At 42.1% G+C, this 10,555-nt stretch overlaps 1 protein-coding gene across 1 annotated transcript in view; it reads right to left on the reverse strand.

Moving 5' to 3' along the window:
* The window catches only part of NSUN3 (NOP2/Sun RNA methyltransferase 3), a 187,938-nt gene that overhangs the window by 99,354 nt on the left and 78,029 nt on the right, over positions 1 to 10,555 (reverse strand). The gene's annotated exons all lie outside the window — the stretch shown is intronic.

Below are 10,555 nucleotides of genomic sequence, written 5' to 3' on the forward strand. Positions count from 1 at the left end.
CACAACTGGGTGAGCTAGGAGCAAAGTGCTCTGCGCCCCGAGCCCACCCTTTTTTGAAGCCTATTAGAGCCTCTGGCTCTAATCGCGTGCTTCAACCCCCCCCCCCCATTGGAATACATGGTCTCCCTGTATGTAGATCAGGGGGTCGGACTCATGGACGGGCCGCCACTGATATCTATTATATATATAAAAGTGTGGAAACTTTTGGAAGACCCCTCATAGTTCAGGTTTCATATAGTTATATGGAACAATGACTGACAATGTCAGAGGTAGCAGGCCAATGATAAGGTTAGGCAAAGACAGGTTAAGTACAAATGCTGTCCAAATTTTTCACAGACAAAATGGAATACAAAAACAGAAAGAAGTCAGACAGACCTAAATCCAGAGCATGATCAGACACAGGCAGAATGTCCAGTAGTCTACGTAAGCACCCTAATGAGTACAGGTGTGGGCCAACGCATTGGCTCACGCTGCTGTCAATCAAAGTCAGTTAACTAATCAGGAGAGAGAGGGGGTCGGGCTGAACAGCGGCTCTGTGTCTGAATGGACACACAGAGGTGCGTCTCAACTTGGGTGCCCCCATAGCAAGCTGCTTGCTGTGGGGGCACTCGACAGGAGGGAGGGGCCAGGATCACAGAAGATTGACCCGAGAAGAGGAGGATCCGACTCTTTGCAAAACCACTGCACAGAGCAGGTAAGTATAACTTATTTGTTAATTTTAAAGAAAAAAATTGAGTCTTTAGTATAACTTTAAGAGTTCCCTTCACTGGAACTAAGGGACCAAGAAAAACAACTCCACACCATAATCCCCCATCCACCAAATGATTTGGACCAGTGCACAAAGCAAGGCCCATAAAGACATGGATGAGCGAGTTTGGGGTGGAGGAACTTGACTGGTCCTGACCTCAACCCGATAGAACACCTTTGGGATGAATTAGAGCGGAGACTGCGAGCCAGACCTTCTCCGTAGAGTTGCCACCTCATCCCTTTAAACCTGAAAACATATGAAATACACAGGTTCTGAGGCTTATTTAATGCAGATAAGGCACCAAGTGAGTTTAATTGCCACATTAATCAGCCACAGAACCGGTGTAATTAATATTTGTTTGGTTCTAAAGGGATGAGGTGGCAACCCTACTTCTCGTCCAACATCAGTGCCTAACCTCACAATTGCGCTTCCGGAGGAATGGTCAAACATTCCCATAGACACACTCCTAAACCTTGTGGACAGCCTTCCCAGAAGAGTTGAAGCCGTTATAGCTCAAAGGCTGGGCCAACTCAATATTGAACATTACAGACTAATGTCCTGTACACACGATCGGACATTGATGGGACATTCCGACAACAAAATCCATGGGTTTTTTCCGACGGATGTTGGCTCAAACTTGCTTTGCATACACACGGTCGCACAAAGTTGTCGGAAGACTATAAACGGGGCAGTAGCCAATAGCTTTCCTCTCTTAATTTATTCTGAGCATGCGTGGCACTTTGTGTGTCGGATTTGTGTACACACGATCGGAATTTAAACGATCGGATTTTGTTGTCAGAAAATTTTATATCCTGCTCTCAAACTTTGCGTGTTGGAAATTCCGACAGAAAAAGTCCGATGGAGTCCACACACGATCGGAATTTCCGACAACACAATCCGATCGCACTTTTTCCTTTGGAAACTCCGACCGTGTGTACGGGGCATAAGACTGGGATGTCATTAAAGTTTATGTGCGTGTAAAGGCAGGTGTCCCAATACTTTTGATGATATAGTGTGTATATCTATCTATATCTATCTCTATATATATATCTATCTTTCTCTCTCTCTCTCTCTCTCTCTATATATATATATATATAGTGTGTACAGTGTAAGCTTTGAAAATACTATACATTCCCCTCAAGGACTGTCAATGGGTGAATCTTCTTGGACAAAATAGTGCATTTATAATGCATTACTGAAGGAGACAGAGGTTTACTGTATGTGATCTGTATATTGTAATTGATTTACAGCCCAGTCATTAAAACTAACAAAAGGATGGTGTTTGTGCCATGATAAAAGGCAGCACTCTGGGCGTTACTTCTACAATCGCTAACAGAGGATTTCACTTGTTAGTAGTTTGAATATGAAAAGAAGGCGAAACCAACATTGTTGTATTCTCATGTACCCAGCCAGAAGACACACCGGTGTAGACTACATTGTCTGTACATGAAACTCACAGCTGATTATGTTGTATTCACAAATCACAATCAATTAAAAGAGATCTCCCAGGTTGCCAAAATATGGATAATGGGTGGTGCTCATTACCAACTAAAAAGGGAAACTCCGGTTTCGCAGGACCTGCATAGGGAAGGTTTCTTTTTAACTATATAATGGAGTCTGATGTGGATTAAAGCGAGCACATCCATACTTATTATTTCTGCACATACCCTTCTACATTCCAAGCACTGCTGAACCCAGGCATATGCAATGGAGATTGATTTGCCAAAGGCAAATAGTCTCTGCACTTTGCAATTGCAGTTTTACTCTGCAAGGGCGTTTGCTCCAGAGCTTAATAAATAAGGCGAAGCTTCACTTTGCAAAGAATACCCATTTATACTGTATGCAAGGAATATTAAAAAAAAACTGCATTTTTTGCTTTCATGTTATTGGATGACGGAAGTCAGCAGAGCTTCTCCTCATTTACTAAGCTCTGGGGTAAATTCCCTTTAAACTGCAACTGCACTTGCAAAGTGTGCAGTGTATTTTCCTTTAGTAAATCAACCCTAATTTGTAGACCTTGACTTTCTAAGATATGTAATCTGTCTTCTGAAGCACATAGTTGTCTGCGCTCATTAGGACTGATAGCAATTTTCTAGTACGTAAAGACCTTCTCTGGCAGCTCAGCAAATATTGCCTTTCTGCTTAGAAAAGGGAACTGTCCTTGCAGAGTGTGTGCACTCATAACCAAGGTCCAGTATAAAACAGTATGTCCTTGTACAATGCAATTCCAGATTAGAGGAGAGATCTCTCTATGGATAACCTTATGATGCTTGCGTCTAAATCTGCCTTTTCTCTGAAGCTCGATCTGCATTCAGGTCACACTTCAGAGGCTACTGACATGTGATGAGGAAGGATTGTGATGCCTCTTTATTGCCTGTTTTAACCCCATTTTTGCCAACAGTCATGTTGCAACTGCATGCATTGCACATAGTTGTGGGGCGTTTGCAACGCTTCCCCATTTGCTTGATTGTATAGTCGCTACATGTCAGGGAAACTTTGCCATTGGCGTGAAGCAAAGCATTGCGACCACAGCATATAAACACTTCTAAAAAGAGAATAGAAAAAAGAGGGCGCAACAGCCTTGTGCATTATCCTTTGATATATTTATTAGAAGAAAAAAACTACTCACAAAGATGGAAAGAAAACCACACTGTAACAATCTTTGGCTTGTGACAATCCATCTAATGATAGCAGTCTCCAGATCCTGAAGAGAGGATGTGGGAACCACTGCTGACTGACGCGTTTCGAAGGATTACCTCCATCCTCAGAGGAATAAGGTAATCCTTTGAAATGCGTCAAGCCAAATATTGTTACAGTGTGGTTTCCTTTCCATCTTTGTGAGTAGTTTTTAATTTTTTCTTTCTAATAAATATATCAAAGGATAATGCACAAAGCTGGTACGCCCTCTTTAATCCATTCTCTTTTTTGACTGCTAGGATATCCCTATCCTGGAGGGCAGCAAGGCCTAAAGATATTATCCATTCTGAACTTTGAATTGCCTGGTTAACACATTCATGCACAAGAGTATTTGTTTTGCTGCTATTTATAAACACTTCTGTCTGCTGCCTATTCCAGCTTAAGGGGGGGGGTGGTGGTTGTTAGGCAGCAAAATGGTGGCTCAACCACACATTTTTTTCTGCACCCCAACCTCACGTCTGAAGCCTAAGTTCTCTAAAACTGTATTTTTCAACTCCAGTCCTCAAGGCGCCCCAACAGGTCTTTCCCTCAGATGAAACAGCTGTGGTAAAGACAGTGAAACTGATCAAATCACCTTTGCAAAATAATGGAGAGCCTGAAAACATGACCTGTAGGGGGCGCCTTGAGGACTGGAGTTGAGAAACACTGCTCTAAAAAATGGGCTTCTTACAGCATAGGTGAAAGTGATACAATGCATTACATGTAAGAAGGGGATTAGAACACAACCTTGTGACTAAATAGAGGACTACATTTTATGCAATATTTCACACAAAAAAAACATTCTTCACAAACATGAGATGCTATCTGGCTTTGTTAGTTGGCAAGTGTTCATGTTCATGCAAAATGCTACCTGGAAAGACTTTAGACTGGGTCTAGATGCCTGCGTTTGATGCCTACCTATGGGCACCTTTGATGTTCACCAAGTGTGGGTGTTCTTGTGATACATGTGAGTACCCAAGTATGAAGGCAGGCAACTTCATTACTCAATTTATGAGAGAGAAAAGAGTTATCAGTCAAAACATTCCAAACTAGCTGACTACCAATTCCCAATTGGTCTGGGCTGTGATGGACAGTCATCTTCACACAACCGGACCATCCTCAACTGGCAAAAATCATCTCTTGTTTATGTGTACCTTCAGAAGCTGAAATGGCTGGTGTTGGGTAGTGTCTGTAGGACCATGTGGAATCCCTGTATAAACACTATCCCAGAGATAAAGTGATGATTTGACAGTGGATTCCTAATCACATTACAATGTGCATTTCCAAATATTTGCTCTTTCCTATCCAGATAATATCTGGTAATGGAGACTTGAAGAATGTTTGAAAACAACGTTAGCTTTGAAGTCAGGAACTTTGTCTGGAAAGGGAAGACGTGAGGAAAAGCATGATTCCACTTAATCTAGACAATATATGTGGAAAAGGGCTAAAATATTGACGTACTAGAAACAACACAGTATAAAGCCTAAAGTACATGGACTGAAGTTCAGCCAGATCAGCAGGGACAAGCCGAGGTTCGAACCATCTATGGGTAGGCTGATTGTACCCATGTCGATGCATTGATCGGCATGGGTACAACCAGCCTGTTGGATTTATCTACATGCGATCACTGCAGACGGCTATAGCCACTAGAAGTAATCATTGTATTCTGCCTTTCAGGAAGGCTCCCGCCTTCATCTATGGGCTGCCTCACCAAGGAACTCCGGCCAGGCTTCCATTTCCTTGCTCCTAGAAGCAGTACTTGCATATCTCCCAACTGTCCCTAATTTTGAGGGACTGTCCCTGATTTGGAACAATGTCTCTCTGTCCCTCATTCCTCTTCATTTGTCCCTCATTTCGGTCTAATGCATATACCTATATATAAAATGCACTATTTATCTATCAAAAAGTGTTTCCCAGTGCTAAACCTTCATCCAATTTCTAAATTGCTGCATTTGTACATTTAGAAAGCCAATATAAAGGAATAGTAGTGCACATACCTCCCAACATTTTGAGATGGGAATGAGGGACACCTACTAGCAAATGCATGTAGGCATAGGACACGCCCCCTGCCACACCCCCTAGAGATGAATTTGCCAAAAAAAAGGTTAATTTAACCCACAAGGGCTTTTTTTTTACCACTACTATTCCTTTATATTGGCTTTTAAAATTTACAAATGCAGCAATTTAGAAATTGGATGAATGGTTTACCACTGAGTGGTAAAAAAAGCACTTGTGGGTTTAACTAATCATTTTTTTTTTGTATAATTCTCCTTTAAGGAGGCGTGACATGGGGGTGTGTCCTGTGCCTACATACTTTTGCTAATAGGTGTCCCTCGTTCCCATCTCAGAAAGTTGGGAAGTATGTACTTGTTCAGGGTGAGGCACACTTCTTCAGCATCATGAACAGTGACATACCTGGCCCAGAAGTAGTGCATCCACCACCTTACAACTAACAGACAAAGCAATGCTTTGCTTTGAGGCAAAAATGATCCCCCTGACACATTCAAGTAAATAATTAAATGGCGAAGTGCAAACGCTTTTTTTTCTAGTGATATCAAGAATAATATTATTATGCTTATTATTTATTTTTTTGGTGGAAGTTACCACAACACCATTATCCTGTAGTTTTTAAGATCAAAGATACAAGCATGTTGGTGTCCCTTGTCAATTTTACATTGTATTTTTTAAAATGTAACTGCCTACTCCCAAACTGTCATTTGAAGTAAAACACATAGCCAAGTATTATTCTTCACAATTTTTTTTATTGTGCATTAAAAAAAGAAAACAAATAAAATTAGACATGCTATCTGTCAATAGAACTTAACCAAAAAATGCATTCTATGCATCCAAAAATATAGAAAATATAACAAATCAAATCATTATTATTCAACCAACAAATAAAATAAAAGCCTCATGCATGTGTCCTGCTTCTTAATATAGGGGGTCAACAATGCCAAGAGTTGGTGAAAGCAGAGGTCCGTTATCCGGAGATAATCAGGAAAATCATCTGGATTATTCTCCTGGAGCTCCCGCAGCAAAGGCATATATATGACATAATTGGTCACGATTAATAAAGCAACCAATTTTTGGTCCAAGAAATCCTCCCCCTCCTGTTCCTGGACTGGACTTGGGTCAAAGCAATAACTCCAAGGCCAATAATAAATAACTCTCCTCCGATTCCGCAACATGGCTGGTTGATGAACGGCCATTCAGAAACGAAATGAAAAGCACGAAATGAAAAGCGTGAAATGAGAAGCGCGAATCAACACTCACCAAACTTCTACTAACGTGAAATTAGCAGAAAGAGCCCAAAGGGTGGCACCTGACAATTGAACTTCCTCTTTATTGGCTCGTAGTACGTCTAGTACGTCACTACATTCGGGTTTGTTGGCCGACAATTCCTTGCCGTTTGTATGCAAGACAAGTTCCTGGCCAACGCCCTCCAAAAAGTCTGACGTTTTGTCTGTGGAAAATCCGATCGTGTGTACGAGGCTTTAGGGCTCATGCACATGGGCATTCATTAATCTGTGTTCAGATGCATAATTATTAAGGATCTGAATGCAGAAGTATTTTATTACATGCTTGTATTTTACCTGCACACAGCTGTTCAAAGCTCTGTAATATGAAGCTGTGTTAAGCTGAGCAAGAAAAAAAAGAGAGAAATCAAGAAATCTGCATCCAGGGTCCTGTAGGACTATGAACTCTCACACTGCCAAATCTAACTTTCTATGTGCCTGTTCTCATCATATATACAGCATGTGTGCATTTTTATGTGGCACAACTCGCCACACATTACCATTCTGTGGTGTATAGCGTTCAATGAGGTGTCGTTTTGTGACAGCATGCAGGCTGCTGTGAATAAGCCCTAAAAGCTACTAAAACTAGGTAGGAAGAGCACATGGGAAACAAATAGTGGTCCTGCACAGCTATAGTAAATCAGGCCATTTGATCTGCGGGTTTAGAAATACTTAAAGCAATATTTTGGATCACTCAGACATTATTCCTTTTAGAACATTCTTGTTTTCATTCCCAGAACTGACACAATTATTATTGTTATTGTAAATTTCCACACCGGTGACAGCTGACTTTTCGGCCAACACAGGACACAAATGATTCCTCTGTTCTCATTTCAATCTAAAATAGTCAATAAATGAACTGACCAAACCGGTCTTATATATCTGCCTCTTAAAGTGGAACTTCAGTTGTTTTTTTCAACTTTCCATTAAATCTTCTGCCCTTGTTGTTTTAACTTTGGATAGTAAAATTTTTTTTCTCTGCCAGTAAATACCTTATACAGCCCACTTCCTTTTTCTTGTCTGTTCTTTAGCCTAGGCTTATGACATCATGCACAGCTCTCTCTCTCACTCTCTTGAGAGTTTGCAAGGAAGGGGGGGGGGGAGTCATAAGAGGGCCAATGGTGTGAGCTGGAGGTGTGCCTCTGTGTGTCTGTGTAAATCCAGGAAGTGAACAGGCAGCAACTTCAGCTGCCCACAGTTAAAATGGATGCAGCCAGACTCAGTAGAGGGAGCTTTCTGCAGGATATTTGGCAAGTACAGAATCACAGTATATATAAAATAATATGCAAAGTGTTTGGAGGGAAGCTTCAGAATGGCAAATATGTTTTTACTACAAATTATGTGAGCAGACTGTAGTTCCTCTTGAAGTATAAAGACAAATTCACCTGGTTGTCCAAAACTAAGATCATCAGGGTGCGGGAAGACTTCCTGGGATGTGCATCGCGTTATCCCAAGTGGCTTCAGGCGCTGAGGACTACGTCATTCTTAGGAGAGGAAAGAAGAACCGGGAGCGCGTATCACGAAAAATGTTTCTTGCTTAACTAGAAAAAAATAAATAAACTGTCTTGCTGCTAAAGCGCCACTGCGCATAGCTGAGATCATCAGACTGCGAGGAGATTCCTGAGATTTGCGTTGGGATATCCCAGGGGGCCGTGGGTGGCAACGACTACGTCATCCTTGCCTAGGCGAAGAAAGAGGAAGTAAGAGCGAATATCAAGAAGAGGGCTCCACTAAAAAATAAAGCAAGCCCTCTTTTTTTTTTTTCAGTATTTTTCAGTTTGTTTGTGACCCCCCAAAAGTTTTGAGCACCAGCCGCCACTTGTTACAACATAGGCACTCCCTTGCCCCACACTTATAGTTCCCCTTGACATGTAACCAGGTGAATGATTTAAGGGTTCCTTACAAAAGAAAATGGGGGATAAATAGCGACCCAGGGTGGGGGCTCTACATGAAACCACAGTCACCCCCATCCCGCAGAATATCATCTGAATGTAGGATGGGCAGGTGACTATTGAAAATTCTCTTCATTTCGTTGAACTCATTATTGTAGGGCGTAGAGAGGGTGAGTTTATTTTGTTGTTTACTCCTGAAGGGGTCTCTTTTCCCTAAAATGTCCCCTCTACTCTTCCGTTTGGCTATGGACAGAAATCTGTCCAACATCCATCTGGGGTATCCCTGATCCAAGAATCTCCTGTATAAAGACAAAGCCTCCTGTTTAAAACATTCATCATTACTACAGATACGTATAACTCGCAGGGATTGGCCAATGGTGATACCCCTGATGGTGTGCCTCCGGTGACCTGATTGGGCAAATAGGAGGGAGTTACCCGATAGGGGTTTTGTATATAGTGTTGAAGACACCCTACCCATCACCTCCAGTTAGGTGAACATCCAGGTAACACAGCTGTTTGTCGTTCGCATATCCAGGGAAGAAAAGGTTTCTATCATTACAGCTTTTACAGTTTTCATTTGGACTGTGCGGGTTCCTGCACAGATGTCTATTGAAATCGCCCTCAAAGTCGTCAAAAGTAGTGCAGGAACTACTTTTGGAAATCAGTGCGGCGCAGTCGGTGTCGCACTGATTAGGACCCTCCTATTGCTGACAATAGTCTCCCATTTGACATGCGATTTGACCTGCCAAATCGCGCAGATGTGAACGGGGGCTCAGACCCCCCCATAGTTCAATGCCTGAAACTTAAATTGGTACATGGGTTACTTTTGAAGCAGAACTGGGAACGTCTTTGATCTCACTGGTTTCAATGATAGCACACGAAAAAAAAAAAAAAAAACGTGCAAGACCGCATGTTCCGCAAGTTTTTTTAGGAGCACTCATATAAAAATTTGATGGGCCATAAACACACAATCGTACCTTAGGGCCAGTTCACAGCATAGAAACACAGTCCAGATGCGTTCCAGATGCTTTTCTGCATGCGCGTTTTGACCAGTTTTGATGCGTTCCAGTGCGTTTTTACCGCAGTAAAGTCCTTTTTCTCCCCCTCTTTTTTCTCAACCTTAAATAAGGACATGTGTGTTCCAGCATTTTTGGTGCGTTCCATTGTGTTTTTGATGCTTTTTACAGCGTTCCAGTACAGTCCAGTGCCGGAAAAATACAGCATGTTCTACTTTTTTTTCTGCAACTGGAACGCACTGGAAATGCAAGCACTGGTGTGAACTATGCCATTAAAAACCATATATGATGCAAAAAAAAAAAACCTCACTGGACTGCATGTGGTGTGAACTGGCCCTTAAAGGAGCGCCTGTATGGCACTTCGAACATAAAGCTGCGCATGAAGAGGCAGAAAAAAAAACGCACGTAATGCCTCAGATCCATTGCTGGGACAAGGTCATCTAGAGCCCAGGGCAAACATGCCAAATTGTGCACCCCACCCCCTAAGATGTATAAGCATTATGTGTCAGCAAAAGTATCCTCCCCCTAAAAAAGAAATTGAGAACCAATCTATATGCTTACCCCCTGAGCATAAATCCTCCCCCCCATACAAATCCGCCCCTGCTGAAATCCCCTTCCCAGCAAAAATCTTTGCCCCCCCCCAGCTCAAATCCTCTCATTCCCCCCTTATTACAAATCCTTTACCCCTCAAATTTTCCTTGTGAACACAAATCCTCTGCCCCCATTCCAAATGCCCCTCCCAACAGAAATTCTCCCCAATGCCCCATCCTAGCACAAGTCCCTCCCAAATTTTCACTCCTAGCACAAATACCTCCAATCATCCCAAATCCTTCCCCCTCCCAAAAAAAAAAAAAAAAAATTCCCTCCTAGCACAAATTCCCTCTCATCCACCTTTTCTAGCACAAACATCTTCCACTATTCCCCCTC

This window comes from Aquarana catesbeiana, linkage group LG02, assembly GCF_042186555.1.
Source record: "Aquarana catesbeiana isolate 2022-GZ linkage group LG02, ASM4218655v1, whole genome shotgun sequence".
NCBI classification, from domain to species: domain Eukaryota; kingdom Metazoa; phylum Chordata; class Amphibia; order Anura; family Ranidae; genus Aquarana; species Aquarana catesbeiana.